The following is a 25,461-nucleotide window of genomic DNA, read 5'->3' on the forward strand; positions in this document are numbered from 1 at the left end:
AATGCTTGAATAATCCTTATTATGACATGATGATAATTGAACCTTATTGCTTATTAGTATTCATGTTTTATTATATACATATGAGTTTTTAGGTTCTTGTTTGGATATGATAGCTTATGAAAGATTACTATTTATGCATATATTAAATGAATCTTTCATACGCTTAAAGTATGTGTGCTCTATGATAGTTGTTGAATAAAATTGCTAACAATTGATATCAAAATTACTAAAATTTTTTTTAACTTTCATAGACACTTGTTTATGTGCCCATCCTTGATATAGCTTATACTTTCATGCAAAATTGTGTATGCCTTAAATTGATTAATCCTTGTTTTGAAATGAGGAGCAATATTATAATACAATTTTGCTTTATTTGTTTTATGATAACAATTGGTATGCTTCTTGATGACATATCTTTAACAATTGGTATGCTTAACAATTGGTATGAGCTTGTATGTATGTGGTTGAATTTATGCTTAATTTCTATTAATGTTTTAAGTTCTAAGCACATCTTATGTTAACATGATTTATGAGTAGATTGCATATCATTCATTATCCTTTGCTCATAAATTTCATGTAGTAAATATGATGACTTGTGCTAAAATGCTAAAATTGGATACACTTATGTTTTTGTGCTTGAATACATGTATGTGAACTTCATTGTGTATATTATACTTGATTACATGCATTCAAAATACTCTTGATATTATCGGTATCAAGCACTTTGTCCCATGCCTTGAATTGATCTCTCTTTTTTTTGAAATGACAAAAAAGAGGAGAGAGTTTAGAGATATTTCTTCTTGTATGCTTATAGCAGATATAAGAGCTTAAACATTTGGTATAAAGAGCATAAACAAAAAGGAAGAGAAATGTTTTATGAATAGATTTGTTAATGATGCCTCTTTGTGTTTATTTGTTTATTAATTTGCCCATAACTTTTGCTATGACAAAAAGGGAGAGAAATATCATATGGACAAATTTGCTTGTGCTTGACATGCATATGTTTGATTATGCTTATTTGATATATTTGATTAACATATGTTTGTTGAGTTGTGTTGGATTAAGATGCAAAAATTAAAGGGGAGTTTTGCCATGCATTGTTTAAGGGGGAGTTTTTCAAAATCTTAAATGTTTCAAAGAAAGTCTTTTATCAAGCAAATTTATTTTTAAGTTTTGTCATATCAAAAAAAGGGAGATTGTTGGCCTTAAATTGATCCTTATTTTGAAATGACAAAACATTAAAGCTAAATAAACTTGATCAAGATTTTGAAAAAGATTTATTTAGTACATGTTCTTAAGTTTTATATTTTGGTACTAAATAAATAATATGATTTTCAAAGCTTAAACAAACCTTTCTTTGTTTTCATATTTCTCAAACCAAATTTACTTTTAAAGATTATTTATTTGAGCTTAAATGAAAGTCCAATTGTTGTTTTTAAAGTGAACTTATTCATTTTGGACTTAATATAATTTTGACAATATTGGTTTTGAGAAATAAATTAACTTAAGAAAGCTGTTTTACAAGAACACAGTTTTCCAACATTGAATTTATTTTATTTTTCTGTATCAATTGATAAATTTTTAATATTTGAATTTTATATGGTTGGAAAGCTCTTTGAGTTTACTTTCTAATGGATTAAACAAAATCAAAATCCAAATTTTTTAAGAAAAGATTTTGAATTTTAACTAGACACTCTGCAGTTGTAAAAAAAACTGCACAAGGGGTAACTTTGAAAATTCACTATAATTCGTACACAGTGAATTAGGTGATAAACTTTATATGGATAGAAAGCCCTTTAAGTCTAGTTTCTAAATATTTAAACGGTTTGTAATTTGGATTTATATAACTCAAGTTATGATCAAATTAATAAGTAGAGTATAAAATAGGAAATTACCGCCCAACATGGATAAGATCGATCCCCTCTAGAAGGGATCAATTGGTTTTCAACCATAATGCCTCAGAACTGAATTTTCAGAAAATGGATCGATCCCCCCACATAGGGGATCGATTGGTTAGGCAATTTTCAAGTGAAAAATGGTTCAAAACATGAACCAATCGATCCCCTCATGGAAGGGATCGATCGATTCTTGCCCAGAATGCTCCAACGGCTACTTTTTCATGCTTTCAACGGGCATTTCTTCACTCCAAGCTTCTTCAACAGTTAGTTCATCCATTTCTCTATAAAGGGAGCACTCCAACGCACCAAGCAGACAGAGGAATCAAGAGAGCAAGAGTCAAAAAGTAATATTTTTATTCTCTCAAATAATCAAGAGTTTCTAGAGCTTCAAAGTCTATATCTTTGTATTTATTGTATCCAAACTATTTTTGTTGTTCATTCATCATTCTCTTGTCTATACCTTTGTGTACTTCAACTTAGCAAACACCCAACCTTTGTGAGGTTCTTAGAGTTTGCAAAACACTTCATTTTTCTATTTTGTGAGTTTGTAAGCTTAAAGGGGAGGATAACCCTTAATAGTATATTGTGTTGACTTTGTAAAGCTTAGAGAAGCTTGGTTGTAATCTTCAACACTTATAGTGGATTGAACTCCTTGGCAAGAGAGGTTAAGGGAGAGGACGTAGATGCCTAAGGAAGGATTGAACCTTTATAAATCGCAGTGTTATTTTCTCTATCTTTTATTTACTTTTAATTGTTGTGTTTAATTGTTTAGCAAAATTTGTGCTTATTGAATATTTTTTTTGAAAACTTCTTTAAAAATAATTCACCCCCCTTTTGGTTTATTCCAAATCTTTAAGCTAACATAAACTATTTTGGAAAAAAAAAAACACATTAATTAATAGTTACTTCGCAAAGGATTAATATTGTTATTGGTCAGAAATTGAAGACAATGGGTTTCTTATTTTCCAATATTAGTATTGTGAAAGCTTATCTAAATCTAAAAAATTTATCAATTTCATTCAAACTTGATCCAATCAAATTTAACTAAGAAAATTAATAACTTAAACTCGTTTAACTTGAACCTGAAATGATTCAAAATTGAATAAACCTAAATCTAAAATAATCTAACATGTAACAACCTGAAGGTCAACTAAGAATTAAATTGATTTGATTTCAAAACTCAATAAATTTGACTTGAAAATGGTCAAACCCAAATACTAAGTGTCAAACTTGAAAGATTCGAATATTAAATGACTCAAATTTAAGATGATTCAAACCTAAAATGACTAGAATTTGAAATGATATGATTTTTCTTCAACGCAAAATATGCCAACCTAAACCCGACCCATCTAGTTGCCACCTTTATCTTATATGGTTTTCCAAAAGTGCTATATATCTAATCCTTGTGACAACATGTATGGTATGTTTCTCGGTATAGATGGCAAAGTGAAGTCAAGTCTAAAAATCAGTTCCAAAAAGAATTAATAATATTAATAATAATAGTAATAATAATGATAATAATAATAATAATAATAATAATAATAATAATAATAATAATAATCTTTTAAGAAATTACCAAAATGTACTTTCCAATATATGATGAGAAATTTACATTAGCCAAATTGAATATTATGTTTTCATATGATAATTACGAAAATACCTATTCTCTTATAATTATTTACTAAATAATCTCCTTTGAAATTATCAAAATATCATTTCTATTATATGATAAGAAATTGGCATGTGGTCAAATGGACTATTATACCCTCATACCATAATTATGATAATACCCCCTCTTTTATAATTATTTACTAAATAATCTCCTATGAAATTATCAAAATACCATTTCCATTATATGTTATACATTAAAAAAATCCCTTACTAAATTACAAAATTACCTATTTCATTATTTGATGAGAAAGTAACATGTATCCAAATGCACTATTATGCCCTTATATCATAATTATAAAAATACCCATTTTCTTATAATTATTTATTAAATAATCTTTCAATAAATTATGAAAATACCTTTTCTATTATATGATAAGAAATTGACATGTAGCCAAATAAACTATTATGCTCTCATGCCATAAATATGAAAATACCCATTTTCTTATAATTATTTTCTAAGTAATCTCTTATAAAATTACCAAAATATCATTTTTATTACGTGATAAGAAATTGACATGTGATCAAATGGACTATTATGCCTTATACCATAATTAAAAAAAATTCTCTTCTTTTATAATTATTTACAAATAAACCCTTATAAATTACCAATTATCCCTTATATTATATAATAAGAAATTGACATGTGGCCAAATGGATTATTATTATCTCATTCCATAATTAACAAAGAGTAAATAACACCTATGGTCTCTAAATTTTAGGTCAAATTCTATTTTAGTCCTTAAATTTTAAAAAATTCTAACTGAGTCCTCAATTGCCCAAATGAGTACCAATTTAGTCCCTCTATCTATGGAACCATTTAAATTGACAATGAATGCCATCTGACATTACGTGATGATGTCAGTTAGCATCTTATGTAGTAGATAATAAACCAAAATAGAATTTTCTCAAAGTTTAGGGGTCAAAATAGAATTTTTTTTAAAATTTAAGGACCAAACACAAAATTATCTCAAAATTTTATTTATTTCTTATATATTTTATATTAAAATTAAATTTTGATATTTTTTATTGTAATATAATTTATTAGTTATATTTTTGTTTTTAATAAAAAATAATTTTTTTAATTAAAATAAGTTAAAAATATTAAACCAATAATGATTCATACAAACTAAATCTTCTAGTCGATAATTAGGTTAAAGAAAGAATTTTAATTTAATTAGTTTCTTTTTATCACTATCAAGATGTTTGTTTTTATTAAAAACTTGACATCAATTTTTTACATTATTTAAAAATACCAAAATTCTATGCATACTATTTTTATCTTTTGAATAAAAAAAAAATTCAAATTCATAATTCTCTTTGGTGGTTAGGGGATAAAATATTTTTAGAAATAAGCAAATCATAATGATTTTTGTCTTTATTTTTAGTTATTTTTTTATGTTGTCCATTGGATTCATCAAAATTCCTTTTATCAATATAGTTTTTTTTTTTTTTTTGGTATCTTTGATTGATTTAATGTTTATTTTTATGAACCAAAGAAATATTTATAGTTTGATATATAATAAATTGTCGATCATTTTTTACACATAAGAATATCATTTTAAAAACAAAAAAAATATTTTTTATTAAAAATATTATTTTACTTATAAATTATAATAAAATATTATTTTTTGTCAATAAAATATATTTTAAAATATTAAATATCTTTTATTTTCCTTTTTTGAATATATTTTATAAAAAATAAATTAAAGAAAAGATAAAAATAATTCAAGAACCAATGATTAGAGGCATCGGGGCGCAACGCCCTCGACCTATGCTAAATTTTTAAATAGGTAGGATGGTGCAGCTATTCCGTTAAGCCGTGCTATGGAATTGAGAGCTTCAAGTGGGCCATTTTTGATAAATAAAACTGGCGATGCATGATGAACTGAAAGTCAAGTTATGGTGCTTAACTGTGCACTAACCTAAAACCCACAAAGGGTATTGGTCGATTAAGATAGTAGAACGGTAGTCATGAAAGTTGAAATCCACTAAAAAGTGTGTAACAACTCACCTACCAAATTAACTAGCCCAAAAAATGGATGGCGTTTAAACGTATGACCTATACAGGCCATCGAGGTGAGGGCTAGGCCCCGACGAGTAAGAAATGATTGTAGCAAAACCTAAGTTCGAGCCAAAGTAAAGTGGTCTTCGGTATAGATCTTGGAGGTAATAGCAAATATTCAAATGAAAACTTTGAAGGTTGAAGAGGGGAAAGGTTCCATGTGAACGACATTTAAACATGGGTTAGTCGCTCCAAAAAGATGAAGAAAGCCTATTCGATAGTACATCCAACGTGAGATTCAAAAGAGAATTGAGTTAAAATTATTGAACCAGGACGCGACAGCTGACAACGATGTTAGAGAGTCTAGAGACATTAGTGGAGGCCTTGGGAAAAGTTATCTTTTTTGTTTAATGGCTGCCCATCCTAGAAATGGCTTTGTCGAAGGTAGGGTCCAATGGCTAGAAGAGCACCATACATCGCGTGGTGTTCGGTATACCCTTGGTGGCCCTTGAAAATCTAAAAAATTGAGTGCCATCCATGCCCGGTCATACTTATAACTACATCAGGTCTTCAAGGTGAATAGCCTTTGGTCGATAAAATAATGTGGGAAAAAAAGTCGACAAAATGGATCTGTAACATTAGGAAAAGGATTAGCTCTAAGGGTTAGGCACGAGGTCCTAATCCTGAACTTATCGATTGTTGATGCATTGTTCGAGCTATCCTTGCAGTAAAATAGGGTCATTAAATGCCGGTTAGAGGATAAACTGAGAACAGTTCCATCGAAAGTCTTTCTCAGATGACAAATAGTCGACTTAAAACTGGTACAGACAAAGGAAATCCAACTATTTAATTAAAACAAAGCATTATGATGGTCCCTGTGGATGCTCATGCAATGTGATTTCTATCCAATGCTTTAAATGTCAAAGTGAAGAAATTCAACTAAGCGCAGATAAATGACGAAAGTAGCTATGACTCTCTTAAGGTAGCTAAATGCCTCATCATCTAATTAGTGATGCGCTTGAATGGATTAATGAGATTCCTATTATCCATGTCTACTATCCAGTGAAACCACAGCTAAAGGAATGAGGTTCACAAAATCAGCGAGGAAAGAAGACCCTATTGAGCTTGACTTTAGTTTGACTTTGTGAAGTGACTTGAGAGGTGTATGATAAGTGGGAACCTTCAGTCGAAATTGAAATATCACTCTATTTAATGTTATTTTCTTATTCCTTGAATTAGAAGTAGTGCATAACTCTTTTTTTTTTACCTAAAATCAGCTTCGATCAATTGATTCGGGTAAAAAATATTATCAGGTAAGGAGTTTGGTTAGGGCGGCACACCTGTTAAAAGATAATGTAAGTGTCTTAAGATAAGCTTAATGACAACAGAAATCTTACGTGGAATAAAAGGGTAAAAGCTCATTTAATTTTGATTGCTAGTACAAATATGAACTATGAAAAATGTGGCCTATTGTTCATTTAGACCTTCGAAATTTGAAGTTAGAGGTGCTAGAAAAGTTACCATAGGGATAACTGGCTTGTGGCAGTCAAGCGTTCCTAGCGACGTTGCTTTTTAATCTTTTAATGTTGGCTCTTCTTATCATTGTGAAGCAGGATTCAATAAGTTTTGGATTGTTCACCCACCACTAAGAAATGTAAGTTGGGTTTAGACCATCGTAAGACAAGTTAGTTTTATCCTACTAATGGCAATGTCGCAATAGTTATTCTACCTAGTATGAGAAAAACTGTTGATTCACACAATTGGTCATCGTGCTTGGTTGAAAAATTAGTGGCATAAAGCTATCGTGCGTTAGATTATGACAAAAGGCCTCTAAGTTAAAATCTAGGCTAGAAGCAATGCACGTGCCTATCATCCGATTGTCGACTTGTAGTAGGGGCCCATGGCCCTTAAAGGCATGTCTCATAAGTGTAGCCCCTCGAGGCAGACAAGGTATCTGGGCCTTTTTGAAGTTTAATTCCCATTGAGCAGTAGGTAGAATCCTTTGCAAATGATTTAAATACGTGATGGGGTATTGTAAGTGGCTGAGTGGCTGAGTGGTTGAGTGGCTGAGTGGCTTTGTTACCATAATCTACTGAGATTCAGTCATTTGTTACTTCGATTCGTCCCTTTTCTTCCACACCCACCGAAGTTCTCTTACTTCATTTTTTTACACCATACCCTTTTAGGGTTGGGGATGAATGGTGTTCTCTATTGTAATCGATTCGACTGGGGGATGACATCTCTCTCTCAAGCATCTAAGTAAATGACAACCAAATGCCTTTAGTATTTATTACAAGGATGGGCTCCCCCATTAGTGCGTGTATTTATCTCAAACTCCATTAGCACATGGTGGCCCTTAAATCGATTTTGCTTGCATGCCATCAACAACACCTAGCCCTTGGTTCATGCAAATAATTGCATTTAACACCATCAGCACATGCTGGCCCGTTATTGCCTTAGACACCATCAACAGATGCTGGACCTTTAATTCGAGATGTTACTTCAGACTCCATCGCCATATGCTAGCACTTAGTGCATGCACTTGCTTTAACCATTATTAGCACAAGCAGGCCCTTGGTATGAGTTGTTACCTTAGACACCTTTTTGGCAGATGCTAGCATTTGGGCAAGTTGTTGCTTTAGATACCTTTTTGGTAAATATTGGCACTTGGTATGGCATGTGTACCGTGACCTTCCCACCTAAGGCACTACTTGTCTACCCTTCGATTGCCATCGGCACCAAATGGTGCACGGTGCATGTGTCACAGACTTTGGTCTTAAACCAAACTCTATGCAGCCTTGGATAAGAAATTGACTCCACCTATCTAAGTCAGCCTATAAACCCAAGTATTCAATATAATTTTAGCTTTGTCAAAAATTATGCTATGGTATTGGGCCATCAAGAAGCCTATAAATCTAATCTTCCCTGGATTATGTTTAGGTATGTCAGCTTCTAGGTCTGACCATGTGCTTATACCTTGATCATCAGTGCTTGCACCTGGGTTTGACCGTGTGCCCGCACATCACTCACTAACATCTATACTTAGTTTTGGCTCAATCTACTAAACTTGAACACCTTGTCTGAGTCTTGATCACTATCCATACTACTATTTTGGGCTAGTTCCCTATGACCTAGGCCTTTAATAACCTTTAAGGCTTGGTTCTTTTGGCATCAGAACCTATGTCGCTAGAACTAAAATTACTTCTTGACTTGGAGAGAACCCCTAGGCTTGAACCAGCTTGTGAACTGTGAAACATGGACATGCCTTAACCATCATCAGGACATGTTAGCCCTTGATCTTGGCACATGCTTCGACAATCATCAATATATGCTTGCCCTTTGTGTGGATAGTTCTTTTGAACACTATCAACACATGTTAGTTCACGTACCACGTGTAGGTATCCTAGGCTCGAGCCATGCATCATGTACACAACAATAGGATATTAGGTGGGTTCAAGCACATCTTCATATTTCTATTGTGCCAATGCCATTTTTATAGCTTATAAATTCATATAAGCATTCTCCAGCCCTCACACTTGGGCTTGACTTAATTTTACCAAACCTAAACACCATGCCTAAGCCTTTAAAGTCTTGATCACTGTTAGTACCATTGTTTTGGGATAGTTTCATGCAACTTGGGCCTCTAGTATGCTTCAAGGCCTGGTTCCTCTAGCAATTGGACCCTGTCTCGTTAGAACTGAAACTGTTCATTGACTTAGAGAGAACCGCTGGGCCTAGATTAATTTGTCGACTGTTACACATGCACATACCTTGACCACCACTGATACATGTTAGCCCTTGGTCTTGGCATATGCTTTAACCACTATTGGTACATACTAATCTTTTGTACTGGTAGTTTCTTCGAACGCTATCGACACATGCTAGGTTACACACCACTGTAGGTATCCTGGGCTCGAGGCAAGCACAATGCTTATGACGATCGGGTAGTAGGTGGGTTTAGGCACATTTTCATTTTTTTGTTGTGCCAATGCCATTTTTATGGCTTGTCAATTCATCTAAGTGCTCACTAATGCCCACATCTAGGTTTGGCTAAATTCTGCTAAACCTGAACATCGTGCCTGAGTTTTGAAGTCGTGATCACTGTTTGTACCACTATTTTAGGCTAGTGTCTTATGACCTGGGCCTCCAATAGGCCTCAAGGCCTTGTTCTTCTAGTATCGAACCTTTTCTCGTTAGAACTAAAATTGCTCCTTAATTCAGAGAAAACCCGTAAGCTTGACTAGCTTGCGGATCGTGACATAAGCACATGCCTTGACCACCATTAGGATATGTTAACCCTTGGTTTTGGCATATGTTTTGACCATTATCGGCATATGCTGGCCTTTTGTACGGGCAGTTCCCTCAAACACTATTGATACATGTTAGGTCACGCATCACGCGCGAATATCTTGGACTTAGGTAGAGCATAATGAGCACCATGATCGAGCAATAGGTGGGTTCAGTCACATCTTCATATTTTTACCATGCTAATGCCATTTTTATGGCTTGTAAATTCACATAAGTGCTTACCAATCCCCATACATGGGTTTGGTTTAATTTTGTTAAACCTAAACACTATGTATGAGCCTATAAAGTTTTGATCACTGCTTGTACCACTGTTTTGGGCTAACTCCCTGTGACTTGAGCTTTTAATAGGCCTCAAGGCCTAGTCTCTCTAACAATTAGACCCTTTCTCGCTTGAACTAGAACTGCTCTTTCATTCAAAAAAAATTTTTAAGCTTAGACCGACTTGTGGATCGTGACACATGTCCATGTCTCAACTACTATTAGGACATGTTGGCCCTTGGTCTTTATACATGCTTTGACCACCATTGACACATGCTAGCCCTTTACATGGGTAATTTTCTCGAATTCTATCAGCATATACTGGGCCATGCACCAAGCACGGGTATCTTAGGCCTGGGTCATATGCCATGTGCACCATGATTGGATAGTAGGTAGGTTCAGGCACATCTTCATATTTCTACCATGCTAATGCTATTTTTATGGCTTGTAAATTTGTATAACACTTGCCAGCTCCTGCACCTAAGCATGGCTCAATTTCACCAAACCTGAACATCATATCTGAATCACTGGAGTCTTGATCATTGCTCGTACCACTATTTTGGGCTAGTTTCCTATGACCTAGACCTCTAGTACACCTTAAGGCCTAGTCCCCTTAGCTATCAGACTCTATCCTATTAGAACTAAAACTATTCCTTGACTCGAAAAGAACCTTTGGGCTTAGACTAGTTTGCAAACCGTGGCATATACACATTGCCTCTATCGCCATTGAGACATGTTGGCCCTTGGTCTTGGCATATGCTTTGACCATTATTAATACATGTTGGCCCTTTATGCAAGCTGTTCCTTTGAACACCATTGGTATATACTAGGTCAAACACCAAGTGTGGATATCTTAGGCTTGGGCTGTGCACTATGCATACCATAATTGAGCAATAGGTGGGTTTAGGCACATCTTCATATTTTTTGCTATGCCAATGCCATTTTAATGGCTTGTAAATTCATATAATGATCACCAGCACCTATACCTAGCTTAATTTTACCAAATTTGAACATCGGGTCTGAGCCTCTAAAGTCTTGATCACTATCCATACTATTGTACTAGGCTAGTTCCTCATAACCTGAACCTCTGGTACGCCTCAAGGCTTGGTCCCCTTGATTGTCAGACCTTGTCCTGTTAGAACTAGAACTGCTCATTGACTAAGAGAGAACCCTTGGGCTTAGATAGCTTACAGATCATGACATATGCACATGCCTCAACTGCCATCGAAATATGTTGGCCCTTGATCTCAATAAATGCTTCGACCACTATTGGCACATGCTAACTTTTGGTATAGATAATTTTCTCAAACACCATTGGTACATGCTAAGTCACGCACCATGCATCGGTATCCTAAGCTCGAGTCGTGCACTATATGTACCACAACCAGGCAATAGGTGGGTTTAGGCCTATTTTCATATTTTTACCATGCTAGTGCCATTTTTATGGCTTGTAAATTCATATAATGGTCTCATAAGCCTTTATGTGAAGTTTTATGATAAGATGACTCATTTTTTATTTTTCATGATTTGAGATTTTTTGAAGTTTTTTTAAAAAGAGTTTTGGCCCTAAATTTGGTATTCATGATCATTGTATTTTTGTTGGCATCCATGAAAAAATTTAGCTAAAAAATCTTATTGTAAAAGATTTTGTGACCATATGAAAAATAATTCTCATTTCAAACATTTGAATGGCTACTGGTTGTGAACCTATAAAAGCTCTTATGCTCTTTAAAGAGGTGTCAATTGTTGAGGTTTCTTAGGGGATAAGGGGCCAATATAAAGGCTAAGGACTAGCACCCATTGCACATTATGTATGCATACTCCTCGCCCCTTCATTTAATTATTGGAACCTTTGATACCATCGATCAAGTTTTTTAACTTCGACGAAGGTGCTCTATGTAGAAAATGTGGCATTAGCACCTGCTCAACCCAATATACACACCAAGGCTTAGAATTAAACTTTAGCTAAGGCTTCGACCATAATCAAAACATGTTAGTGCATGGTGAGAGTACATGTCTCAACCATCATTAGCACAAGTTGGCCTTTGGTATGGATACTTACCTTGACCATCATCGATACATATTGGCCTTTAGTGAAATCACATGTCACAATCAAAATCGACACTATATGGACTTCGTATGGGTACATGCTTTGATTAGTATCAATAAAAAATGACCCTTAGTACGAGCAATTACCTCAAACACCATCGGTACATACTAGCCTTTATTGTAGGTACTTACTTTAAACATCATTGGCACATGCTGGGTGTCATGAGCCAACCTTGTATAGGGTCATGACTGGGCATAGGTTGTCATGAGTCACCTATGTATAGGACCATGATCGGATAAAAGTGCTAAGGGGGAGGGTAGATCTCATGTGTTAAGAAAAGTGTTTCCATTTTAAGCATTGTAATTGTTATAGGTATGATAGCTATAAAATCTCATTTGCTCTTTAGAAGGAGTGAGCAGTTAGTATATTATTGGGCTACCTCACTGGTTAAAGTAGGTATTAGATCACACATCTAAAGTTACCTTTCTGGCTCAACGATGATGGGAAGACTCGGTATACTCTTCTTGATATTAATAAAATATTTTTTTTATATATACGAGAATGCCACAGTCACCTTGTTGTGCTTCCATTTTGCCTCAATATGTCATTGTGTATGCTTAAAACTAACTTATGGCTTTTTGGTTTTTGTTTAGATATCGAGCTATCTTTGGTTGATTTAGGTGAAAGCGTCCATTCGAGTGCCACATGGTTTATTATTTTATTAAGAAAAAACATAGCCCATGACACGTGGTATCAGAACACAGTTGACAAGTGCTAGAGAATTGATAAAATGGCAATGAGTGGTGGATTTAGTGACCAACAAAGGATTGAGGAGCTTGAGGTCATGGTAGTTGCCTTAAAAGCTCATGCGGTAATAATGATCAATTAAGGGAGATCGAGACAACTTGGCGAGAGTTGTCCGATACTTTACATAACTTGGGTGAAGAGACTAGAGATGCTTTAAATATCCTTCAAAGAGAGTTTGAGGAGCTCATGGCCCAAGTGAGTGTTCTACAAATGGTTATGGCCAGGTCAGATGCTAGCTCGATGGAAAAAGGAAAAAGGGCCAATGTGCCAGAGCTTAGTGTTATGAGGGGGCAACAGATGTCAAAGAGTTTGAAAATTTCTTGTTTGACATGAAACAATACTTTTGAGCTATGCACACAAAATTAGAGAAGAATAAGGTTGCAATGGCTTCAATGTACCTTGGTAGTGATGCCAAGTTATAGTGGCATTCAAAATTTATAAATGATGAATGCCCTATTAAAACTTAGGCAGATTTTAAGCAAAAATTAAAGAACCAACTCTTCCTTAAGAATGTGAAGTATATAGCCCGAAGAAGACTTCAAAAATTAGTGCAAATGAGAATGGTACGAGAGTTTGTGAGGAGCTTTTCTACCCTAATATTAGACATTAGAGATATACGCAAAAAGGTCAAGATGTTTTATTTTCTTGAGGGCTTCAAATCTTGAACCAAGATAGAATTACAAAGATAGAAAGTACAAGATGTGACCACGGTCATGGCTATTGCCAAACGTCTTCATGATTTTGATGATGGTCTTTTAAAATGAAAGAATCCTTCATTAGGTGGCAGTAACTCTAACTTTAGGAATAGAAAAAAAATGGCTAGAGTGGATAGACACGTTGGTAGGGGATTTGATAGGAGGTTTTTTAGTCGAGACAATACACAACCCAAGTCAAATAATGTATCATTTTTTAAATCGTGGCAACCACTAGCTTACTTTCTATGCCAGGGGCCATATCGGGTGGCCGAATGCCCATATAGAGATGCCATCAATGCTTTGAGAGTCTCATATCAAAAGTCCACTAAAGTGCTCAAGACAATCGAATAAGTCACAAAGGAGCTAGCCAAGATAGGCTCAATATGATTTTTAATACCTTTCGTAATTAACTAAATATGATAAAAAAAGAATCTGTGAGATGTCTGATGTATGTGAACTTGATAGTAAATGGAAAAAACACAAAGGCCATGGTAGATATAGGTGCAACCAATACCTTTATCCCACCAGAGGAAGCAAAAATGTGTGGTCTCAAGATTAGTAAGAACTGTGGATAAATAAAAGTGGTTAATTCACCAGCCTTTACGATTAATGGAAGCTTCAAGAGTGTGATGACCAAGTTAGGGCCATGAAAAAAAATATAGATTTCACGATCTCTCTCATAGATGATTTTGATGTTGTATTAGGATTGAACTTTATGATGTTGGCTCAGGTAATCCTAATCCCCGTTGCTAGTTGTCTATTATTCTTAAAAGAACGCCCGTGTGTTGTACCAACCACGATCCTTCATAAAAATAATAAAAAAATAATTTCAGCCTTATAATTTAAAAAAAAGGTAAAGAGATGAGAGCCCTCCTATATGGCCGTACCAATCTATAAAGAAGGGACTGAGTTGGAAGAGGTACCATATGGGGTGAAAAAGGTATTAGAAGAATTTAATAGTGTGATGTAGGAGTAATTACCTAAAATCTTACCTCCTCGAAGATTAGTGGACCATGAGATAGAGCTTTTTTTCGAGAATCAAGCCACCGGCTAAGCTTCTTGTTGCATAGCTCTTCTCGAGTTGGTTGAATTGAAAAAATAATTAGATAAGCTTTTACAAGTTGGGTTCATTAGACCATCAAAAGCACTAGTTGGAGCATCTGTACTATTTTAAAGAAAGTATGATGGGAGTTTACGATTGTGTATGGATTATAGGGCCTTGAACAAAGTCACTGTGACGAACAAATATCCCATCCCACTTATTATAGATTTATTTGATCAACTAAGCCAAGTTAAATACTTCTTTAAATTGGACTTAAAATTTATCCATCATCATATCAGAATTGGAAAAGGAGATAAGCTAAAGACCACTTGTGTAATGCGGTATAGTGTATTCAAATTTCTTGTTATGCCTTATGGATTGACTAATGCCCTTACCACATTTTATACCTTGATGAATTAGGTGTTCTATGACTACCTTGACAAGTTTGTGGTTATTTATTTAGATGATATAATGGTTTATAGTGTTATCCTGGAGGAGTACCAAGAGCACCTACGTTTTGTGTTTTAAAGACTACAAAACCATCAACTGTATGTTAAAAAGAAAAAATGTGCATTTATTCAAACACGAATCCATTTCTTAGGCCATATTGTTGAACAAAGTTGTATTCGAATGGACATGAAAAAAGTTAGGGTTATCAAAGAGTGGGCAACACCAAAGAATGTCAGTGAACTTTGCTCATTTTTTGGATTACCCAATTATTATAAGAGATTTGTAGAATGGTACTCTCATAGAATCACGACCCTCACAGAGCTATTGAAAAATAAGCATAAATGGTGTTGGACAAGTGAAAGTCAATAAGCTTTTGAAGGATTAAAGGAAGCTATAATGAAATATCCTGTCTTGGCTCTTCTTGACATTATGAAGCCTTTTGAAGTTCAAACAGATGTATCTAATTTTGCTATTGAGGGAGTATTTATACAAGAACGGCATCCGATAACCTTTGAAAGTTGAAAGTTGAGTGAAGTTGAAAGGAGATATACGACTTAAGAGAATGAACTCCTAACAGTAATTCATTGTCTAAGAGTATGGTGACATTATTTGTTGGGTTCATAATTCATCGTGAAGATAGACAATACAGTAGTTAGTCATTTCCTCACCCAGTCAAGATTCGCGGCTAAACAAGCTAGATGGCAAAAATTTCTAGTTGAATTTAAATTTTGTTTCGAGCACATAGCTGGAAGAACCAATCAAGTAGTAGATGCATTGAATAGACAAGTCAAGTTGGCTACCTTTAAGAGTATAGCCCTAATGATGGCTAGTAAAGTCACGGTTGATGTTCGCAAGCAAATTGAAGATAATCTAAGGAAATATCTGTAGGCCAATACCATCTTGATGCTAGTAGAAAAAGAAAAGTCCAAATACTTTTGGTAAGAAAATGGGGTCTTATTAACAAAAAGTCATCGATTGTTTGTGCCAAAAATAGGAGGTCTGAGACAAATGCTAATGAGGGAATGCCATGACACACCATGGGTAGGTCATTCTGGTTGGCAACATATTTTGGCCTTACTAAAACAAGGCTATTATTGGCCTCATATGCGGTAAGATATGATGGATTATATTAAGACTTGTCTCATTTACCAATAAGATAAAGTTGAAAAAAAAACCAGCAGGCTTGCTTGAACCACTACCTATGCTTATTAGACCTTGAAAAAGTATCTCTTTTGATTTCATATTAGGTCTTCCCAAAGTTGGTGATTTTAGGTCCATTCTGGTGGTGATCAACTACTTCTCAAAATATGCCATGTTCATTCTTACCCAAAAGTATTGCACTACGAAAGATACAGTCTGGCTGATGTTTAAACATGTAATTAAGTACTTGGGCCTTCCTCAAAACATTGTTAGTGATAGGGATCCAAGATTCACTGGGTCTTTCTAGAGAGATCTTGAGATCCCAACTTAATATCTCTTTAAGCTATCACCCATAAATCGATGATCAAACTGAATGATTTAATAGGTTGTTGAAGAAGTGCTTGGGACACTTCGTTTAAGCTAATAAAAAGAATTGGCCTTCATTATTAGATATAGCTCAGCTTTGTTTTAATTTTAATAAGTGTTCTTCCATAAACAAAAGTCTATTTAAAGTGGTCACAGGATAACTACCAAGACTACCACATATATCTCTTGAGTTGTATGGAGGGAAAAATCTACGAGCATTCAACCTCAACAAAGAATGGAGACAAAATACAGAAATTGCATAAGCATACTTGGAAAAAGCATCAAAATGCATGAAAAAATGGGTCGAAAAGGGTCGAAAGGTACATCAATTCAAAGTTGATGATCTTGTTCTTGTTAAACTAATGCCTAAACAAATCAAGTTCCTAAAGAAGCAAGATCATAGGTTGGCCTATTAATATGAAGGTCCAGTGAAGATTCTTTCCAATGTGAGGAATGCCTATTACAAAATTGACCCGTCAAAATGGATAAAAGTGCATCCAATGTTCCATGTGAGTAACTTAAAATTGTTTCATACATATCTCATAGATGCAAGCCACAAGGAATCAACCAGGGCTGCCATTACCATGAAACCACCATTAGAATGTCAAGTTGAAGAGATTTTAACTAACAGGGTATCTAGGGTATCTTGAAGAATAATTCATGAATATTTAGTGAAATGAAAAAGCTTAGGACCAGAGAAAACTAGTTGGGAAAGAGATCATGACCTCCGAGCATTCAAGCAAAAGATTAAAAATTTTAGGCCAATAAGTCGATAAGGACGTCGATAGAATAGGTGGGGGAGGATGTCATGAGCCAACCTTGTATAGGATCATGATTGGGCATAGGTTATCATGAACCACCCATGTATAAGGCCATGACTAGGTAGAAGTATTAAAAAGAAGGGTAGATCTCATGTGTTAGGAAAAGTGTCCCCATTTTAAGCATTGTAATGGTTATAGGTAGGATAGTTATAAAATCTCATTTGCTCTTTAGAGGAAGGTGAGTAGTTGACATATTGTTGGGCTGCTTCACTAGTTAAGGTATGTATTAAATCACCCATCTAGGGCTGCCCCTCTGGCTTGACGATTATGAGAAGACTCAATATAGTCTTTTTTATATTAATAAAATATATTTTTTTATATACACGAAAACGTCGAGGTCACCTTGGTATGCTCCCATTTTGCCTCAATATATCATTATGCATGCGTGAGACTGACTTATGGCTTTTTGGTTTCTTGTTCATATATCAAGCTATCTTTCACTGATTTGGGTGGAAGCATCTGTTTAAGTATGGCACGATTTATTGCTTAATTGAGAAAAAGCATAGCCCGTGACATGAGGCTTTGGTACAAACACATGCCTCAGTCACCATAGGCACTTGTGAACCCTTGGTGAGGGATATGCTTGTTTGAAAAAAGTATCTCCATTATAGATACTTTAATATTTACTGCTAGCATATCTATAAAATTTTTCATGCTCTTTAAAGGGTGGTTGTCTAAGTTTCCCTCTTTCCTTTACGGAGGGAGTAGATGTGCGTGATAGGTCTGTCATTACATACATTTACGATCATGTTTTTAGAGCAAAATCCAAGCTATGCATGCCTTCTAGCCATGTTATTCGATGATTGATTGCTTCGATGACTTATAAAAGCCTATAGTCTTGATTGGTTGGGGTGTATGTGGAAAAAAGGCTTAGCTATGTCAAGCCAAGCTCGTGCTTATGACTAATGCTGCCCCAGACCTCAGACCAGGTCCTTAAATCAGGCAATGGCTCCTTAAGGTGGTACAAACAAAAGTTACGATTGCGGGCTTGGCCTGGCTAAGTGTTTCAGGTATTTAATAGTCTTGTGGTCCCTTTTTATTAACCACAAAAATGCCTTAGCCTGACCAAGCCCATCAATGCAACCGATGCTACCCAAAACACTAGGAATAATTTTTTGAATCGAGTAATGTCCCTCTGGGGTAGTGATAGCAAAGTTTGCATGTGCAATCCCAACCAGACCAAGCATTGGTAGCATCATACTGTTGTTACCTGTTGGATAGTAAAGATAGTCTTGTGGCCTTTGCTTGTGTTTTTCCCATGCCAAATTGTTGTGGCATGGCCTCATATGTCATTTCTTTCACTTACTCATCGAATAATTAATTGGGTCAATTGTGGATTGGTATGCGTAGATGCTGCCACTTTTATGTAACGGGTATATGAATAGTGTTATGGTTGTACATGTTAGGAGGCTATATGCTCGATGCATCAAACTGTTGACCCATCATTCTTTTCAATCTCTCTCTTATGTGGTTATCATACCCTGGGAAAATAATCGAAATCCTATGCTGTATACCTAAATTGATGAAAATAGGATGTCTTACCATCCCTTATCCATCTTATTTCCTTAGTGGCTATGGGTTAAACTTTAATCGTACCCTATGTCTCAAGTATGCCATCCAAACCTCTATGGTCATATTGGTGCACTAGTGCTTGATCGTGCTCTCGGATGTGGAACATTTTGCGTATGTAGGCTCTCGGACTTTATTCATCAGATGCTATGCATTTTATGTGCTCGACACACATGATGCTTGTGTTTTATATTAGTTTTTTTCATCACTTAGTTTGTGCGTTAAGGCCCATACGATGTTAATGTCTTAAAAGAGTGCTACCTGGTTGATCCAGCCAGTAGTCATATGCTTGTCTCAAAGATTAAGCCATGTATATGTAAGTATGAACTAATTCAGATTGTGAAATTGTGAATGGCTTATTAAATCAATTATGGTTTATTTGATGGTATATATTACTCGGATAACTGTAGCAATTCTAAAGCTAATAAGTGCAATAAACTCTGACTTCTAAAAAGGATGCATTTATTAGATAAAAGGTCAACACGGGCTTTGCCTATTACTTTGATGATTCATAAAAACTCAAAGGATCGCACAGCTTTTGTATTAGTGATGCATCATTCAAATTCCAGCCCTATCAACTTTCGATGTTAAGATAATGGCCTATTATAATGGTGACAGATGATAGAGAATTAGGGTTCAATTTCAAAGAAGAAGATTGAAAAACGGCTACCACATCCAAGAAAGGCAGTAGGCACGTAAATTATCCAATCCTGACATAAAAAGATAGTGACAATAAATAACAATATCGGGCTCTATGAGTATAGTAATTGGAATGAGTACAATCTAAAACCATTAACGAAGATCTATTGGAGGGTAAGTCTGGTGCCAACAGCTGCAGTAATTCTAGCTCGAATAGTATATATTTAAGCTATTACAGTTAAAAAGCTTGTAGTTAGAGCTAGGGTTGGGTCATTTAGTCCGTCTCATAGTAAGCACTGGTCTACTCATCCTTACTGTCATTAATTTGCTCCTAGCTTTAACTGATCGGGTTGTTCCTCCAATGTTGTTACTTTAAAGAAATTATAGTGCTTAAAGCTAGCTTACGCTTGTATATATGAGCTTTGGATAACATAATAGAATTTTAGTCATTTTGTATTGGCCTTCAGGATCATAGTAATGATTAACAAGAATAGTCAAGGGCATTCATATTTCATAGTTAGATGTGAAATTTTTGGATTTATAAAAGCTGAACAACTATGAAAGCATTTGTCAATGATGTTTTCATTAATCAAGAATGAAAGTTAGGGGCTCGAAAACAATTAGATGTTGTTCTAGTCTCAACCATAAATGATGTCGATTGAGGATCGATGGATGTTACTTTTAGCATTTCATCGGCACCTTATGAGAAATCAAAGTCTTTAGGTTCTAGGGGGAATATGGTCACAAGGTTGAAACTTAAAGAAATTGATAGAAAGGCACCACCAGAAGTGAAGCTTGTGGTTTAATTTGACTCAACACAAAAAAACTTATCATGTCCACACATAGTAAGGATTGATAAACTGAGAGCTCTTTTTTCATTCTATGGGTGGTGGTACATGGCTGTTATTAGTTGGTAAAGCAATTTATCTAGTTAATTCTATTAACGAACAAGACCTCAACCTGCTACCTAGCTACACGGAGGTGATCCTTCATGGCTAGCTTCTTAAAGGGACTATGGTCACTTAACGCAAGAAAGTTTAAGGTAATAATAGGTCTTTGATGCCCGTAGATGTTCTAGGTCACACATGCACTGTACTGATGCATTTAACAAGTCTATAGCCTTGGCTAACAAGCTCAGATAATCTTTAAAATTTCATCATGATGGAAATAGATCATTGTAATTATTGGTCTTCAATGAGGAATTCCTATTAAGCATGAGTCATCAGCTCACGTTGACTGCGTCTCTTTATCACAGGTTGAGACTAAAGTTCTAGGCTCACGTAACTCTTGGACACAGGAATGGATTCTTTCGTATTTCAGATCAGCCTAACACAAAAATGGTGCATGAATACTCTAGACTTCGAGGCTTGGCCACCCAATACATTGTAAAATGAAAGGGCATAACAAGTGCCTAAAAAAAGGCTAACAAAAAAATAACAAAAAGTTTAAAGCAAAAGTAAAGATTTTATTACTCAATGATTTTAGTCTATATACAATGCGGGTAAGGGACTCTCTATTTATAGCTGAGTCCTTCTTACAATTAGTGCCTAAGATACATTTTTAAACTCTAGAGATTACAATCTATTGATCTAAGAGCTAAGATACAATCCTTGATTTTATGAGATTTGGTGTTGCTGCACAATCATTGACTTACTGAAATCATGTTGAGCATCAAAACTTCTAGAAGCTCCCAGATCTGATCTTCCCAGGACTATAGTCAAACGTGCCCCTACCTAGGCTTGACTATGCACTCGCACCTTAACCATTAGTACTCTCACCTGGGTCTGACTGGGTGTTCGCACATCATTCACTAATGCCTACCTCTGGGCTTGGCTTAATCCTCTGAACCTTAACACCTTTCTTGAGCTTTTGGAGTCTTAATCACTACTTGTCCCATTGTTCTAGGCTACTTCTCTGTAACTTGGGCCTCCAGTGCGCTTCAGGGCTTGGTCCCCTTGGTTGTCAGACTCTGTCTTGCTAAAACTAAAACTGCTACTTAACTTAAAGAGAACCTTTGGGCCTGGACCAGCTTGCAGACTATGACATTCTTTCTCACTCATTCCAGTAACACCCTTGTTGTTAAAGGGACGATGCAGTTACCTTACACATCAGTTTTGACTCCTGCCTCGTGAACCAATTTTCCAATATTTCGGTCCTATACCTAAACATGTACTCTACTAGCTTCCATTGGTCTCGATCCTAAGTTTCTCAACACTCTATCGTAACCCTTCATTTGTTCCTTAAAAGGTCCCAACCCTTCAGCACTCTCCACTAGCATCTGACTGCTCATCCTTGAGATCTTTCTGGAGTTATTTACCCTTGCCACTCTTGCCTTCGGATAACCTTTCTACCCGCTTGATGGCTGAAAGCTTCAAGCACTCCCTGACTCGATATGGACCAACACAAAAATAGCAACTTACCCTTGCTGGTGGCTCTATCAATTTTGTAAAATTTGGGCTTCCTCACAGGCCTTTCCTCCCATGAGGAACAAACATCAATGTCTTGCCCACTTTGGCCTTTTCCCTTCGACCTTGGGGACTTGGTGCACTTATTTTAAGTCAATGATTTTGTAGCAACTCTAGCACCTCTTCATTGCAGCTTGGCCTTTACCTACGACTTTACTCCATCAATGAGCCTCCACTCTCGGTCCCAAGCTCGTACTAGCAACCACAGTAGCTCGTAATGCAGCATGATCAACTTTGAGCCTGACTAGCTCCTCTCGTAAGGTTCTCACCACGGACTCTAATGCCTCATTATGCTACATGAGCTTTTGCATTACCTTATTCGAAGATCCCTCAATGTCCCCTAACCAATCTGTTCTTTGAAGAATGGCCTCCTCACATTTCATTAATCTGAGTGCTTGTCAGCACATATCTTGCTAATGCCTTCCCCCACTTGTCTGTAGGTGGGTGCTTATCAAGCACCTCGCTTCATTTTATTATAATCTAACTCTTTGAACGACGCATTTCAAGGAAATAATCTTATTAATATCTATGCTAAATTCAACGAATTGGATGATGCCCAAAAGGTATTCGATGAAATTCCTGTTAGTAACGCAATCAATTGGACTACTTTAATTAAAGGGTGTTTATACAATGAAGATTTTGAATCCGTGTTTCGAGTCGCTCGTGATATGAATTTCTTTGGGGAGAAGATCAATGAGCATCCTTATTCAGTGATTTTACAAGCATGCAGCGAGGCAGAGTAGTTGAAGCGAGGAGAGTTATATAAAGTGGGATTGAGGAAAATGTTTTTGCGGTTACTTCTTTGATTTCTATGTATTCAACGAATGATTTCTTAAATGAAGCGGAAAAAGTGTTTGATAACATTGGTTTCAAGGATGTTCAGTGTTTGAATTATATGATTTTCGAGTACAGGAAGGCTGTATATATGGTGAAAGCTTTTCGGGTTTCTGTTGATATGTTAAGTTCTGGTTGAGAGCCATCTGATTATACGTTTACTAATATAATAAGTACATGTAGTGAAAATGTAGGTATTGAGGGAGGGAGACTGTTATGGACTTGCTGTTAAATATGGGGTTGTTAATGTGACCTCTCTTGGGAATGCTGTGATTACTATGTATGGGCAGGTTGGAATGGCTGAAGACGATGAGAGAATGTTTGATTCGATGAGTGAGAGGAATTTTATTTCTTGGACAACACATATCGGGGTATGTAATAAGTGGATGTGGTGAAAAGGCTGTCGCTATGTTCTTGGAATTACTTTACCAAGGAATTTGTTTTGATCAGGTTGTTTAGTAACTTTGATTGATAGCTGCTGAGATTGCAAAAATTTGTCAACTCCATGGATTTGTGATTAGGGTGGGTTATCTATGTGATGTCAATTTGTGACTGCATTAGTATATATCCAAATGTAATAACCTAAAGTCTGCTAAAATAGTTTTGGATGGTTTGTCTAGTAAAAATATTGCTTTGTTTAATGCAATTCTGGTTGGATTCATTGAAACAAATAGAGCTGATGATGAAGATTCCATGGCTTTGTTTCGTCAACAAAAGCCTTCATGCTTACACCATTAAAATGAGATTTGAAGCTGATTTAACGGTAAGTAATGCTTTGATCACCATGTATGCTAAATGTGGCAGTATTGAAGATGCATGCTATATGTTTATGGGTCTGAATGGCCATGATTCAGTTTCTTGGAATGCCATGGTTTCTGCATATTTCATTCACGGTCTAGGTAAAAAGGCACTTATGCTCTTTGAAGAGATGAAAAGAAAAGGATTTGCACCTTATGACATGACTATATTGGCTCTCCTTCAAGCTTGTAGTTACACTGGGTATCAGAAGATGGATTATGCTTATTCAATGAAATGGAATCAAATTATTGGAACAGGCCAGTAATTAAGCATTTTGCTTGTATGGTTGATCATTTGGGGAGGGCAGGGCCTTTGCCTAATGCCATGGATTTTATTAATTACTGCCCTTTTCCAGATTCACCTCTACCATGGAGGACCTAGGTGAATGTCAGCAAGTTGCAAGGGGATTTGGATTTTAGCATGTTAGTTTCATGAAACTTGCTTGATCATGTAGTTGTTTCAAACATGTATACTGGATCAGGAATTTTACGTAAGGCAGCAAAAGTCAAAACAGTTTATGAATGACTTGAGTTAAAGTAGCAGGTTGTAGTTTGATAGAAATTGATAATAAGGTCCATTGTTTTGGGGCGAGTGGCAAGGACCATACAGAGAGTAGAGAAATTTATGCAAAGTTGGATCAATAAATGGATGAAATCAAGTGGAAGAATTGCAATACCAATTATGCTAATTTGATTGGAGAAATTGTATAGGTATAAATGAAGTTTTAAACTTGTCTATTAAATTTATAGTGTTTTCTAACTTGTTTCAGAATGTGAAGCAAAAAATTTTGAATTTCTTAACGGTAGCTTGCAGTTGGAATGTTTGCAATTCTACCACTTCATTATAGTGACAGGAGAAATTATGGAACATTAAACATATTGAACCCAAGTTCATTAGAAAGGATCAAACTCTTACTGGATTAAGGAGAGGGGAAACAGGATTAGTGGATTATATTCATGGTATCTTCATGCTGTAGATGTTGTATTTCTATCTTGAGTGCAGTATACAATAAAAGATCATATATTACACTCTTTTGTATGAGAGAGTACTTCTGCTCCAAATGTTTGCAAAATGTCATTGAATTCGAGTCAGTTCTTCAGAAATCTGTAAATATCCTTTGATATCTTCATCAAAAATGCAATTTGCAATATTCTTTAGTGCAAGAGCCATTGTTAGATTAGTTAGATGAATTTTTTAATTAATTTAGTTAGATTTTGATGATAAAATGCAAGAATTATTATGTCTAGCATTTATATGCTTAAATGAGGATTTTAAGGCTGAGATTTTTGGCACGTAATTGAGATTTAATTGGACAATTCTTTAAGCATTTTTTAAGTTTTCAAGTTTTCTTCCAAAACCTTTTTTGTTTTTATATTTTTGGAACTTTAAATTCAAGTTTTTAATTAAAGTTCTCTTCAATTTCAAGTTCTTGCAATTTGATTTTAAGTTCTTTACTTTCAAGCTTTTATTGTTTTTGGTTTTCTTAGGTTTTCTCTTTAAATTTTCAAGCACTCTTTAAAGTTTTCTCGCAATTTTAATTTAAAGTTTTCATTAGAGTCTACTTTAAGCTCTTGCAAGTTACTTTAAAACTCTTAATTTTAAGTTCAAGTTCTTTAAATTATTGTTCAAATTCTTTAAGTTTCAATTT

The 25,461-nt window shown here is 35.2% G+C and overlaps 3 pseudogenes; all 3 read left to right on the top strand.

The window, feature by feature from the left end:
* The first annotated feature begins 4,798 nt into the window (after positions 1-4,798).
* LOC149515886 (25S ribosomal RNA) lies at positions 4,799-7,695 on the top strand (annotated as a pseudogene).
* Positions 7,696-19,335: 11,640 nt separating this feature from the next.
* LOC149515887 (18S ribosomal RNA) lies at positions 19,336-20,998 on the top strand (annotated as a pseudogene).
* Positions 20,999-23,591: 2,593 nt separating this feature from the next.
* LOC111297765 (pentatricopeptide repeat-containing protein At4g30700-like) lies at positions 23,592-25,038 on the top strand (annotated as a pseudogene).
* Positions 25,039-25,461: the final 423 nt, after the last annotated feature.

The sequence above is a fragment of the Durio zibethinus genome, chromosome 12, assembly GCF_047325235.1.
Source record: "Durio zibethinus cultivar Kanyao isolate XHJ-2024 chromosome 12, ASM4732523v1, whole genome shotgun sequence".
NCBI classification, from domain to species: Eukaryota; Viridiplantae; Streptophyta; class Magnoliopsida; order Malvales; family Malvaceae; genus Durio; species Durio zibethinus.